Source organism: Euphorbia lathyris, chromosome 6, assembly GCF_963576675.1.
Source record: "Euphorbia lathyris chromosome 6, ddEupLath1.1, whole genome shotgun sequence".
In the NCBI taxonomy this organism is placed as follows: Eukaryota; Viridiplantae; Streptophyta; class Magnoliopsida; order Malpighiales; family Euphorbiaceae; genus Euphorbia; species Euphorbia lathyris.
The window spans coordinates 21,528,046-21,543,258 of NC_088915.1; the positions used below are offsets into that span (position 1 = coordinate 21,528,046).

The 15,213-nt window shown below is 36.1% G+C and overlaps 1 long non-coding RNA gene across 1 annotated transcript; it reads right to left on the reverse strand.

Moving 5' to 3' along the window:
• Positions 1-11,700: 11,700 nt before the first annotated feature.
• LOC136233283 (uncharacterized) lies at positions 11,701-13,549 on the reverse strand. Its single transcript, XR_010690766.1, has 3 exons — positions 13,176-13,549; positions 12,855-12,911; positions 11,701-11,950 (listed from the first exon to the last, which is right to left on the reverse strand). It is a non-coding gene; the product is annotated as an uncharacterized lncRNA (long non-coding RNA).
• Positions 13,550-15,213: the final 1,664 nt, after the last annotated feature.

The window sequence follows — 15,213 nt, forward strand, 5'->3', positions numbered from 1 at the left end:
ATCAACAACTTCTCACTAAAATAAGCAATTGGCCTCTTCTTTTGCCTCAAAACACCATCGACTCTAACTCCACTAACATCACACTCTATTTCAAATAGCTTGTCAAAATCTAGAAATGGAAGGACCAATTTCGTGCTTAGTTTCTCGTTGATAAGTGCAAAACTACTCTCTTGCTCATCTTCCCACTTGAACCTAATACATTTCTTCAAACATTCGATGAGAGGAACCACAATAGTACTAAATTTCCCAATGAATCTCTGGTAGAATGTAGCTATCCCATGAAAACTCTGGATAACTCCAACATTACAAATTATAGGCCACTCATGGATAGTTGTCACTTTTCTTCATCAACCCGGATACCATATCCACTCACAACATAACCCAAAAATACCAAGCTCTCCATCATAAAATCACATTTCTTCATGTTGGCATAAAGTTGGTGCTTCCTCAACAAGTCAAACACAATAAGCAAATGTATACTATGCTCTTCTAAAGTTTGATTATGATTAAGAATGTCATCAAAATATACAACAACATACTTACCAATCACGGGGCGAAGGACTTGGTTCACCATTCTCATGAAAGTGCTAGGAGCATTGGTCATTCCGAGCAGCATCACGAGTCATTTGTACAAGCCATCCCGGGTTTTGAAAGCCATCACTGGCTCTTATACGGATTTGGTGATAGCCACTCCAAGTCAACCTTGGAAAACACCTTGGAGCCACTCAATTGATCTAACATGTCATCAAGTCGTGGAATGGGGAATTCGTACCAGATGGTGATCTTATTAATGGCCCTACTATCCACGCACCTCCTCCAATATCCATCCTTCATCGGAGTAAGCAAGGTTAGATGCACAAAGGCTCATGCTTTCTCGAACATACCTCATCTCAAGTAGCTCTCGTAACTTCTCCTTCATAATCTCACTCTCCCTGGGGCTTATCCGATAGCGAGGAAACTAAATAAACTAGCCTCAGATACCAAGTCAATGTGGTGTTACATGTCCCTTAAGGGTGGTAATCCATATAGAAGTTCTTCAGGAAAAAGATCTTGGTAGTCTTCGAGCATAGAGCTCACTTCCACATGTAACTCCAGCTCATTTTTCATCCTTCTCGTTACTCGCCTTTACCATCACAATATACACTAGTGGACTCTTTTCACACTCCTTCATGAAAGCCTTATGGATTGGACACACAATAAGGGTAGCTTTCTTCTTCTTACTAGGTTCTCCCAACATAGGAGTGACTATGTATTTCACCCTATCTTTCATGAACTTGTAAGTATTCTGCCTTCCCGTATGTGTAGCATCCATATCATATTGCCACATCCTCCCCAACAACACATGACATGCATCCATATATACCACATCACAATAAACTTCATCTTCACAATCCCCAATCACAATGGGTACCTTACACCTTTGGTTGACTCTAAGTTCTCCCATATTTTTTTGGGATAAGTACAAAAAAATGCTTGTGGTTTACCTATTTTGCAAACGCGAACCTGTGGTTTTTTTTTTACAAACAGAGGTATGTGTTAAACGTCGCTAGCAAACAGAGGCCAAATTGACTAATGATGTTAAAATTCAAAGAGAAAAGAGTTAATTTGGTCCTTATATTTATTTATTTCATAAATTAACCCCCCTAATTATCTAATTATCACAAATAAACCCCAAAATCAAAAATAAAAATAAAAAATACCATCTTCTCCATCTCTTTTTAATTTTTTATTTTCCTTCTTCTTTCTCTCTCTTCTCTCTCTCCGCTCTGTTAATTTCTCCCTCTAAAATCAATCGATTGAAGCTCCTCCTCCTCACTTCTTCTTCTTCTTCTTCTTCTTCTTCTTCTTCTTATTCCTCCTCCTCTCTTCTCCTTTTTTCTTCCTCATCTCTTCTCCTTTCTTCTTCTTTTTTTTTTTTAAAAAAAATTCTGAAATTCCCAAACGTTCACGTCTGGAAATTTCCAGATGGAAATTTTCTAGAATTCTGGAAATTTTTCCAGACAGAATTCTGGAAAATTCCAGACGTGAACGTCTGGAATTTCCAGACGTGAACGTTTGGGAATTTCAGAATTTTTTAAAAAAAAGAAGAAGAAAGGAGAAGAGAGGAGGAAGAAGAAAGGAGAAGAGAGGAGGAAGAAGAAGAAGAAGAAGAAATGAGGAGGAGGAGCTTTAATCGATTGATTTTAGGGGGGAAATTAACAGAGCGGAGAGAGAGAAGAGAGAGAAAGAAGAAGGAAAATAAAAAATTAAAAAGAGATGAAGAAGATGTTATTTTTTATTTTTATTTTTGATTTTGGGGTTTATTTGTGATAATTAGATAATTAAGGGGGTTAATTTATGAAATAAATAAATATAAGGACCAAATGAACTCTTTTCTCTTTGAATTTTAACACCGTTAGTCAATTTGGGCTCTGTTTGCTAACGGCGTTTAACACATACCTCTGTTTGTAAAAAAAAAATCACAGGTTCGCGTTTGCAAAATAGGTAAACCACATACATTTTTTTTGTACTTATCCCTATTTTTTATCCACCCCACATTTTAAGAGCTAGGATGTAATGTTCAAACAAAATCTCTTCACAACGTCTTGACTAATGATATTCTTTTGACTCCTACTATCAATGATGATGTTACACCTCCCCCACCTTTTACTAAGCTCTTTGTTCGGAATAAATGGTGCTTTTGATCCTCTTCAACTTGATTCGACACAAACAACCTTTTCACAACATGCACGTCGTGGGTATCCTGTAACTCCACATCCTTATCATCCTCAAGAGGATAACAATAGACACCATCAACATCCTCATAGTCATCATTATATCTTTCCACCATATGTTTATTCCTCTTTTTCGGGCACTAATTAGAACGATGCCCCGACTCATTAGAATGGAAACACTTGAAATGAAGCTGGTTTAGCATAAGGATTGTCGTTGTTTCTAGGAGATGGTGGAGCTCCTCTCACTTGTCTTACATCACCCAGAGGTTCCTTCACAACACTAAGGCTTATAACCCCACTAGTGCTCTCCACTTGCTTCCATTTATCCACAAGCTTCGATTAAAGATACAACGAAAATGCTAACCTTATAGATAGAGAAAGAAATTAGAGCTTTCTTGGGTATTCATTACACCAATCGTTTCATATCCAAGTTAAATATTATATGGGAGCCAATCTTTAAATTTCTAAAGAAATATTAGTCGGTGGTATGGAATGAAAACTTTCAGACAACATTTGCTAAGATTAAGCAATATCTAGCAAGCCCGTCGATCTGAAGCCACTGAACCAAGAGTGTTGGAATTTAGTGTCCTAAATATAATTGTTTTGGATATTAATATTAATGAATAAATTGTTTATTTGGTCATTTGTTTAATCAGATATATAGCATTAATATGTAACTATATATAAAGGCACAAATCTTTCGCAAAGGAAGTAATCTTAAGTTTATTCAAGTAGTTATAAAGTGTTCATACAAGCATGAAGTGAGACTATACTTTATAATAGACTGATAGACTTAAAGTAAACCCAAGTCAAGTAATATGTTATAGGGATTGGCATATTGCTGTTGAGACTTGCATGTAACAGTGTTTTCTGTCGAGACAGAAAGCTGATCTCACAAGCTTTAGATATTCTGATATCTAGACAGTTACATGGATCTAATGAAGGAGTTCATTAGGATTGAGACCCGACTTGAGATAACAGAATGGAATGATTTATCTAATGTGTCAACTGTTCATCTCATCGATATTAGTAGGTATAACTAATCCTCAGACTCAAACATTTATTAATTAGTAATTCTGGATTGCGGAGTCTGATACTTTGATTCTGTGCGAGCACGATCCAATAGGTGAGAGCCTAGGGTGTGTGAGAGCAGGGTTGGGTATCACGCGAAGTAATTACAGAATGGTTAATGTCAGATTGAGCATTCGTCACTCCCGATAAATGGGAGATATATCCAAAGGGATGCTTGTGGTGAATTGACTGAAATCCTTGCAAGGTGATATAGTTAAGAGTAGAAATAAACATTTCACTTAACTTATGTTTCAGAGTGAATTCAACCTGTACAAGTAAAACCAGACTCTTCGTTATATAATGTGTCAACTGTTCATCTCATCGGTATTAATAGGTATAACTAATCCTTAGACTCAAACATTCATTAATTACTAATTCTGGATTGCGGAGTCTGATACTTTGATTTTGTGCGAGCACGATCCAATAGGTGAGAGCCTAGGGTGTGTGAGAGCCGGGTTGGGTATCACACGAAGTAATTACAGAATGGTTAATGTCAGATTGAGCATTCGTCACTCCCGATAAATGGGAGATATATCCAAAGGGCCGCTTGTGGTGAATTGACTGAAATCCTTGCAAGGTGATACATTTAAGAGTAGAAATAAACATTTCATTTAACTTATCTTTCAGAGTGAATTCAACCTGTACAAGTAAAACCGGACTCTTCGTTATATGTAACATTGACACGTTCCATGGTTATAAGGAATTGACCGAAAGGATATAGTTGATGAAGGATCGTATTATACTGTACCTAATACAGAAAGGTTAATGTCAGTTATCAACCTGACTTCTTAATTGCTCTGGGGGAATATCATAGGTTCTGCTAGTAACAGCTCTCGACGGTATTCCGTTATATATATGTTGGAATTAATCGTGATGAATAATTTCAAATGATATATACGGCTAGTGGCAATAAAGAACCTAATGGGTCGCATATGGGACTTGAAATCGGAGGTTGAAAATGTAATTAGTGGGACATACACATATGAGCCGAAATTTACATTAATTTAGGGATAAATTAATTTGATTAATAATTATAATTTGATTATGGTTATCAATTAAATTAAAAGATTATCTGATAATATTAATTAGAAGTTTTATGTGATTAAAACTCTATTTAATTATCCCTAACATTAATTAATTATTAATTTGATTAATAATAATTATCTAGATATAATTAGTTATTATTTAGATAATAGTAAAGTGTTTATTTAATTATCTAATTAGGAATCCTATTCCGAATAAGATTCCAATTATTTAATTACCTAACACAACTGGGATTAGGGTTAAGAAAAGTCTATAAATAGACTCCCCTAACCCCTAAATTTCGACACACACATAAAATAGGAGAGGATGAATCGTTCCGTCTTTCGTCTCGGCTAATTAGTTTATTTCTTACTCCCTCTTTGATCTTGTATCGATTTCTGTTAGAGGCAATCATTGCGATTGCTATTCATTGAAGGTTGATTACTGATTATCTTTTGGTTTTGTGTTGAATCAAACGTTCGTGGTTCACGAGTTGATAATAACAAGTTGTGGGCACTTCGTTTGCAACGGTAGATAGTTCATCAATAAATGTATTACTATCTATCCCTCTTTATATGAAATAACACTTAACAGATCTTGGAAAAGGGAAATAGATAAAATTTTATTATCCCGCTATGCATAGGCTTGTCTATTTTCCTACATTGGTATCAGAGCCTATGTTAATCTGTTATTTCATATATGTAAATAAAAGAGTTTTTCAATCAGATTGAATAGATTTATTGTTAGGTTAAATTAATTAATCGATTAGTTCAATTAACCTAACGATAAATAAGTTTTGATTACTTGTTAATTAAAACTGATTATGCATAGTTCCTCATTATTTCGGTTAATAATCGTTTTTAAACAAAATCTAAAAGTTTTATAGTTAGATAATTAAAACGTTTTGTTTTATTAAATCTAAAAGATAAAACTTTTTTAACATTCTGAAAATTGTTTTGAAATTGTTTTAGAACAATTATATATATATTTATATTTTAAAATAAAAAAAATTAAATACGAACAGCTGTTCGGAGTCGCTGCCGCGAGGCAGCAACCCCGAGCGGCTGTCCGGGTTGGTTGTTGCCTTGCGCAGCAACCAACAATGGGGGCGCCGCTGCCGTAACAGCAGCGGTTCCCCCGCGAGGCAGCAGCTGTTACTAAGGGCGGGCCAATTAAATCGGCCCGGCCCGAAGGGTACCGTTTTAAAAATTGTTTTTAAAAGCAGGACCGGGTTTTATATATATATATATATATATATATATATATATGTATATATATATATATATATATGTTTCAGAATATAATAATTTGTTTTGATTATTAAAATCAATTTATTTAAAAGTTTGTTTTACCTAAATATTTGATATAAGTAATTCAAAGTATTAAATGAATTATTCGAATTAATTAGGATATGCATAATTGAAATTGGATGAAAATTAATTTAAGTTGTTAATTTGATTAACTTAAATATTACATAAATAGTTTGTGTAATCAACCAATTAAATTTAATTTAATTGAGTCTATGCATGTTTGGCATTATGGACATATTAGACCCTCTTTAATAGTTATTTAGTCTTTTGGTATTTAAATAGGATCTGCTTGTCCTGCCTTCTCTTACTCTCTATTGTATTTATCTTCTCATCCAAATCCCTTCAAGTAAATTGAAGTTTCTTTGAAATTGAATATTGTTGTAATTCAAGGCGCCAAGGAGAAGACGGAGGACCCAAAGAGAAATATGTAATAGTTAGTATTTCCCTAGGGTGACCCTTTATTCCGTTTCTGGCTCAACGGAATAAACTTAGAGATATGTTCATAATTGTCAATGTTGAATGTATGAATGTCTGATGTATGCTAAAGCAAATCAAGACTAGGTTAGATTATGAGACTTAAATAAATCCCTCACTAATCAAAAGTTAAGTAAATAAGCAAGTTATTAAAATCGGTTGCCCCTCCCTAATATTATAATTCAGCCGGCAGTACTGGGGGCCTTTGGGTTGTTGAGTAAACTCAAGCTCGGGGGTCTTATGGTAACACCTGAATTATCGAAAAACTATTTTTCACAAATATGGGGTAATGCTTAAATTAGGATAGAATAATTGGATGAGTAAACTCATGTTGTTCTAACCTAATGGGCAATATGGTTGGGATTGATAAACGACACATATCAGTTACTAATGTGGTTAGTAACCTAACAACCTAAAAATCACATGTTTTGATGTGATTGATTACATGAATCTGCCTAATGAATGAAACTAGCTTGTTGAGTAAACTCAAGGTGAAATTTCAGGAGTTAGGATTCTAGCTCACTAAAGGAATTGTGAATATCCTTCGAATTAATATAGAGGTTTATTAATTTGGTAAAATAGTGGGAGCAATTTAAAAACATAAAAGTCCAACGTATTTAAATTGTAAGTGAATTAAACAAATGAATAACATCCGTCACCTTTTCTCACTCTCAGGTTATTAATTTTTCGTACTCTAAAACAATCATGTCGAAAACCGATCTAAGAAATATCCTTACCGATAACAAGTTGAATGGTTCAAACTTCACCGACTGGTATCGCAACCTCAAAATTGTTTTGAAGTTCGATAAGGTAGGGTATGTACTTGATACACCGATACCCTCTATCCCAACTTTTAATGCACCCATCGAAAAGATCAAAGCTTACTTGAAGCATAAAGCTGATGATAATCACGCAAGAAGCATTGTACTTGCATCTATGCCTGGAATTGAAAAGGCAATATGAGGAGATGGATGCCTATTCCATGGTCGCGCACCTAAAAGAATTGTTTAGGAATCAAATTCGGTGTGAGCGCTACGAAATAACGAAGCAGCTATATAGATGCAAGATGCAGGAGGGCAAGTATGTTATGACACATTGTGTCAGGATGATTGGCCTTATTACCAAGTTTTCTAGTATTGGAGATGCGATGGATCATGAACTAAGTGTAGACTTACTTCTTCAATCCCTCCCCGAGAGTTATTCACAGTTCATCATGAACTAACAAGTGAGTGGCTTGCAAACCTCTCTTGAAAGAGCTTGCAAATATGCTCGAGACGGTCGAGCCCAATATAAAAGAAAACAAGGAAATACTGGCCCTTGCTACTGAGGGATCAAAGAAGAGGAAAGGGAATCCTCCCAATCCTAACTATCCCAATAATGGCGAGGGGGCCATGCCCACCGAAACGAAGGGGATGCAAGTCAGGAAGCCCAAAGGGGAATGCTACTTCTGTGGTGAAGATGGGCATTGGAGGAGAAATTGTAAGGAGTACCTAGCTTCTCTCAAGAAGGGAAAGAACGGTGCTTCAACTTCTGGTATGTTCTATATTGAAATTAACTCAATTTCACAGTCTGAATCTTGGATATTAGATACCGGATGTGGATCTCATATTTGTATGAATATGCAGGAACTAAAACAGACTAGAGAATTGAAGAAAGGAGACATAAACTTGCGAGTTGGAAATGGTGCAAGGGTTGCCGCACTCGCAATTGGAAACTATGATCTATATCTACCATCAGGACTTGTAGTAGTGTTAAGGAACCGTTTGTATGTTCCGGATATGTCTCGTAACATTATTTCTATTAGCTGTCTAGTAGAAGATGGCTTTCATGTTTCAATTAAGAACAATGGTTGTGAATTTTATAGAAATAGTATTTTCTATTTTTCAGGAATATCATTAAATGGGATCTATGTTTTGAATGATAAAGTTTCTGCTTTCACAATTGATACCAAAAGACTTAGATTAGATAACTCAACTTACTTGTGGCATTGTCGTTTAGGCCATATAAACCAGAGACGCATGCTTAAGCTACATCAAGATGGGCTTATAGACTCAATTGATTGTGAATCGATGGGAACGTGTGAGTCATGTTTAAAAGGAAAAATGATAAAGACACCCTTTAGCAATAAAGGTCAGCGTGTATCAGACACTCTAGGATTGATACATTCAGATGTATGTGGTCCTATGTCAGTCCAAGCAAGAGGAGGATTCAGATACTTCATTAGTTTCATAGATGATCATACTAGATATGGTTATATCTATCTGATGAAACACAAGTCAGAAGCTTTTGAGAAATTCAAATGCTTTAAGAATGAAGTTGAGAATCAAACAGGAAAGACTATCAAAATACTTCGATCTTATCGAGGTGGAGAATATCTTTCTGAAGAATTTATGAGTTATCTAAATGAATGTGGAATATGCTCACAATGGACACTTCCTTATACATCACAACACAATGGTGTATCAGAAAGGAGAAATCGCACCTTACTAGATATGGTACGATCCATGATGAGCACCACTGCTCTTCCAAAATCATTCTGGGGCTATGCCTTAGAAACCGCCCTATTTACCTTAAATCGAGTTCCAACCAAATCCGCCAGTTCCACGCCATTCGAACTGTTCGTTGGTAGAAAACCCATCTTCTCTTTCATAAGAATATATGGATGTTCAACATACGTCAAACGTATTGTGTCAGATAAATTAGATCCCAAATCTGACAAGTGTTTCTTCTTTGGATATCCAAAGGAAACTATGGGATATTACTTTTATCATCCAGATGACCAAAAGGTAATAGTATCCAAACACGCAGTGTTTCTAGAGAAAGAGTTTCTGGAAGAAACACAAAATGGAAGCGCGATTGAACTTGAAGAAGTTCAAGAGGAATCACATGTTGAAAACGCGGAAGAAGTTGAACCCAAACCCATTTCACTAGATGAAACACAAGTGTCATATCCCACTCGTAGGTCTTAGAGAATTCGTGAACTCCCAGTTAGATATGGTTTTCTAGTGGGAGATGACGAACTGGTTCCCGTGTTAGACGATGAACCCGAAACCTACGAAGAAGCTCTTGCTAGTCCAGAATCTAAAGCATGGCTTGAAGCCATGAATTCTGAAATGGACTCCATGTATACTAACCAAGTGTGGACTTTGGTTGATCCACCCGAAGGGATAAAACCCATTGGGTGCAGGTGGATCTTCAAGAAGAAGACTGACATGGATGGAAAGGTTAGTACCTACAAAGCTAGGTTAGTAGCGAAAGGATATCGTCAAAAACAATGTATTGACTATGACGAGACTTTCTCTCCAGTAGCCATGTTCAAATCCATCAGAATATTGCTTGCAATTGCCGCTCATTTTGATTATGAGATTTGGCAAATGGATGTGAAAACAGCTTTCCTAAATGGAAACCTACTTGAGGATATATACATGATGCAACCTGAAGGTTTCACATCAAAGGATGCAACCAAGGTTTGCAAACTTCAAAGATCCATTTATGGACTCAAGCAAGCATCTAGGAGCTGGAACAAGCGTTTTGATGAAACGATAAAACAATTTGGTTTCGAACAAAACTCAGAAGAGGCTTGTGTTTACAATAAGACAAGTGGGAGCTCAGTTGTTTTCCTAGTACTATATGTTGATGATATACTACTTATGGGAAACGATGTGGCAATGCTTCAAACAGTAAAAGTTTGGTTATCGGGTAATTTCTCTATAAAAGACTTGGGAGAAGCAGCCTACATCTTAGGGATCAAGATCTATCGCGATAGATCAAGGAGACTGCTCGGACTATCCCAATCTACATATATTGACAAAGTGTTAAAACATGTTGACATGCATGAATCGAAAAGAGGTAACTTACCAATGGTCCATGGTGTCAAGTTATTAAATGGTCAGTGTCCTAAAACGGACAGTGACAAGAATCGCATGGCTGTAATTCCTTACTCCAGCGCGGTTGGTTCGATCATGTATGTTATGCTATGCACTAGACCTGATGTGGCATTCGCATTAAGTATGACGAGCCGATATCAAGGGAATCCAGGATTTGATCACTGAATTGCTGTCAAGAACATTCTTAAGTATCTTAGAAGAACTAAAGACATGTTCCTCATATATGGACAAGGAGAATTGAAAATTGAAGGATATTTAGATGCTAGTCATCTGACTGATGAAAATGATTACAGATCCCAATCAGGATACCAGTTTATCCTGAATGGAGGTTCAATTAGTTGGAAGAGTTCCAAACAAGGAAGTGTTGCTTTCTCGTCGACTGAATCAAAGTACATCGCAGTTGCAGAAGCGGCAAAGGAGGCTGTTTGGATTAGAAAGTTCATAATAGAACTAGGAGTGGTACCTGACATTGTAAATCCCATTACTCTGTACTGTGATAACAATGGAGCCATTGCACAAGCAAAGGAACCACGGTCTCATAATGCATCCAAACATTATCTCAAGCGATATCATCTCATTAGGGAGATCATAGCCCGAGGAGATGTGAGAATAGAAAAGGTGCCCACTGAGGACAACGTTGCAGATCCATTAACCAAGCCGTTACCACAAAGAGCTCACGATAAACATCTTAGTTCTTCTGGTATTAGTTTCAGAAACAATTGGCTTTAGTCCAAGTGGGAGAATGTTGGAATTTAGTGTCCTAAATACAATTGTTTTGGATATTAATATTAATGAATAAATTGTTTATTTGGTCATTTGTTTAATGTAACACCCTGGTCCAATACCATGTAGATATTGTCCGCTCTGGCCCAAATCCAACACATTGGGCCTCACGGTTTTAAAACGCGTCTGCATGTATTGGATTCACATCTTACTAATAAGCCCCAATCACCCCCTCTCCATTTCCGATGTGGGATTCAGTTCATTCTTGTCCCCATCGCCATCCCTTAGGGTCGCTCCTTGCTCAGGTCTTCTACCCCGGCGCCACCCACTCCGGACCGGGTCGTTACAGGCCCACCAGCTTCCGCCTGGTTCGTCCCCGAACCACACATCGTACGTGGAGAGTCGGCTCTGATACCATTAAATGTAACCCCCATCCCGGGTCACATTGAAAACGCATAGGAACCAAACAATTATCATAATTAAGCATAAATACCAACATAACTACATAAAGGTTCTCCATTTATTTCCATCTATCAAAGTCCCATAACCAAAAGGTTAAATAACCAACCAAATAATTTAATCCGTCAACAATATTCACTTAAATTTAAGCAAATAATCCAAACCAATAATAAAATAAATCCTAATGATGCCTACAAAATTGCTAATGGGAATGAGACGTTTATGCTTGCCAGCCTGAACGCAGGGTAACCCTGAAAATCTAGCAAATAGGAGAACCTCTGAACCTAGCCTGAAAAACATGGCAAGGGGTGAGCTGCCTACTCAATAAGCATAATTACAAATATTCATACATATACATATATAAATATATATATCACTCACACATATTATATTTAACCAGATAACATAACAAGACAGACTTTTGACTATAAATAGTATCCTAAAGTTAATATATTTATTATTTTTTTTTAAAGGGCTCTAGCTAAACCTAAGTGAAATATGTCCAATGGTCTCATGGTTAACAATATTCAATCGTTTGTATACGCTATCGCCCTCAGTTTTAGGACACGTATCATTTTAACCTTATAATAATTATTCTAATAATACGGTACTGCTATCGCCCTCAGTTTCAGGACACAGTGCAAACTCAATTAGAGTAAAATAACACCCTACCCAGGTGCCTGTGATCACAGTATCAACAAACCTCTAGACCATTGTACCTATCCACTTAAGCTAGCTGATTAAGTGAATTCTAAAGTGAGACGTATTCTTATCCTACCATAGATATTTTCGTGGCAAAATAACACTTCCACATGTGAACAGAAATTGCATCATCTATAAATCCAATTAAGCAGAACCAATTCAAATTTCACATTTAGTGACATATATATGCATATCCTCTCATTTACACTATAAATAGATTTCATGCAACTAGACCATAATTATTAAAACAACTTGTCCAGACAAAAGAATAATTCATATATCATCATTCTCTTATATATCATGGTTTTACCTCCACATCATTCTTATAGATTTCTTTCCTGGAACAATTCATAAATATAATAATCCATATACTATCATCATCATCATGTATAGCATGTTCACAACATATCTATAGATTTCTTTTATGAACAATTCATATATATATATATATATATATATTTATATATATAAATATTAATAATTATGATTACCCCTCGTCCCGAGTTAATCAAACTGTTCGAGTTCTTGTTCACCCGTTTCTTCCTCTCCTATAAATATAACAATACATTCCTATAATTAATTCATGTTTAAGAAAAATGACAGATATGTAATGTATGTTCGGGATGTTCCTAACCCCTCCCCACGATATCAATTAAGGTTCCAAGTCAATCTAATTAATCAATAGCAATATTTAAATCTAAAATTCTAACCCTTTAAAAATTCAATTATCATAGAAGACTAATAGTTTAGAAAAACCATCATATATATTGGAACCTATACAAAGGGCAAAATTCTGGTTGGAAAACGCTCACCGGAGTCTCGCCGGAACGCGGTGGTCGGATGCCGGAATTTCGTCAAACTTGTCGGAAGTGCGAATCGAGACTACCACGAGACAGCCAATGTTCAGAGGAATCCAAAAATACACTCCTTTTATTACTAAAATCGTCTAGAAGGTCGGGATCTAACCCTTTCCCGGTGAAAAATACCCGCCCCGCTCACTACACTTTTCGGTCAGAAAAATATGAATAGTGGTCTCAAAATCTTCCTTACGAAATAAGGAACTTAATGGTATAATTTCCGCCTCAAGAAGTGATCGAAATAAGGAGTTACGAAGGAAGTTAGGGTTCAAAGAAAAGAAAAATAACTAAGCTGCGCAGAATGAATTTTATTTTGTTTCTGCTCCGTGCGAACCCAAACTCCCTAATTTAGGATAATAACCAACTATATTAAATAATAATAAAAAAACACTATGGCCCACTTAACCTCTTTTCCTTCTCTTTTTATGTTTTTGATAAACACAACCTAATATCATTTCTTTTATTTATTTGTTTATTTTCATTATTATTATTTTCATTATATTAATTATATATATAATTATTTAGATGTTACAATTCTACCCTCCTTAAAAGAAATTTCGGCCTCGAAATTTACATACCAGTATGTTTAAATAAATACGGATACTGTTCCATCATGTTTTCTTCCAGCTCCCAAGTTGCTTCTCTGAGCGACTTGTTGTGACTCCATCTTACTCGTACCATAGGCATTTCTCGCCTCCTCAGCTTCCGTATTTGTCTCTCTAAAATTTCTACTGGCTTTTCTTTGACTGTCAGGTTCTTATTTACAACCTCAATCTCTGGCTTATGAATCATATGACTCGGGTCCGACTTATATCTCCTCAATACGGATACATGGAACACATTGTGAATCTGAGATAGTACACTCGGAAGGTCTAACCTATATTCCAATGGTCCGATCCGTTCAATAATTTCATAAGGTCCAATGAACCTTGGATTGAGTTTTCCCCGTCTGCCAAAACATACTATCCCCTTCCATGGAGATACTTTCAGGAATACTTTGTCCCCAACTTCATACTCCATTTCTCTCCTGTGTTGATCTGCATAAGTCTTCTGTCGTTCAGATATATAGCATTAATATGTAACTATATATAAAGGCACAAATCTTTCGCAAATGAAGTAATCCTAAGTTTATTCAAGTAGTTATAAAGTGTTCATACAAGCATGAAGTGAGACTATACATTATAATAGACTGATAGACTTAAAGTAAACCCAAGTCAAGTAATATGTTATAGGGATTGGCATATTGCTTTGAGACTTGCATGTAACAGTGTTTTCTGTCGAGACAGAAAGCTGATCTCACAAGCTTTAGATATTCTGATATCTAGACAGTTACATGGATTTGATGAAGGAGTTCATTAGGATTGGGACCCGACTTGAGATAACAGAATGGAATGATTTATCTAATGTGTCAACTGTTCATCTCATCGGTATTAGTAGGTATAACTAATCCTCAGACTCAAACATTCATTAATTAGTAATTCTGGATTGCGGAGTCTGATACTTTGATTATGTGCGAGCACGATCCAATAGGTGAGAGCCTAGGGTGTGTGAGAGCAGGGTTGGGTATCACACGAAGTAATTATAGAATGGTTAATGTTAGATTGAGCATTCGTCACTCCCGATAAATGGGAGATATATCCAAATGGCCGCTTGTGGTGAATTGATTGAAATCCTTGCAAGGTGATACAGTTAAGAGTAGAAATAAACATTTCACTTAACTTATCTTTCATAGTGAATTCAACCTGTACAAGTAAAACCGGACTCTTCGTTATATGTAACCTTGACACGTTCCATGGTTATAAGGAATTGACCGAAAGGATATAGTTGATGAAGGATCGTATTATATTGTACCTAATACAGAAAGGTTAATGTCAGTTATCAACCTGACTTCTTAATTGCTCTGGGAGAATATCATAGGTTCTGCTAGTAACAGCTCTCGACGGTATTCCGTTATATATATGTTGGAATTAATCGTGATGAATAATTTCAAATG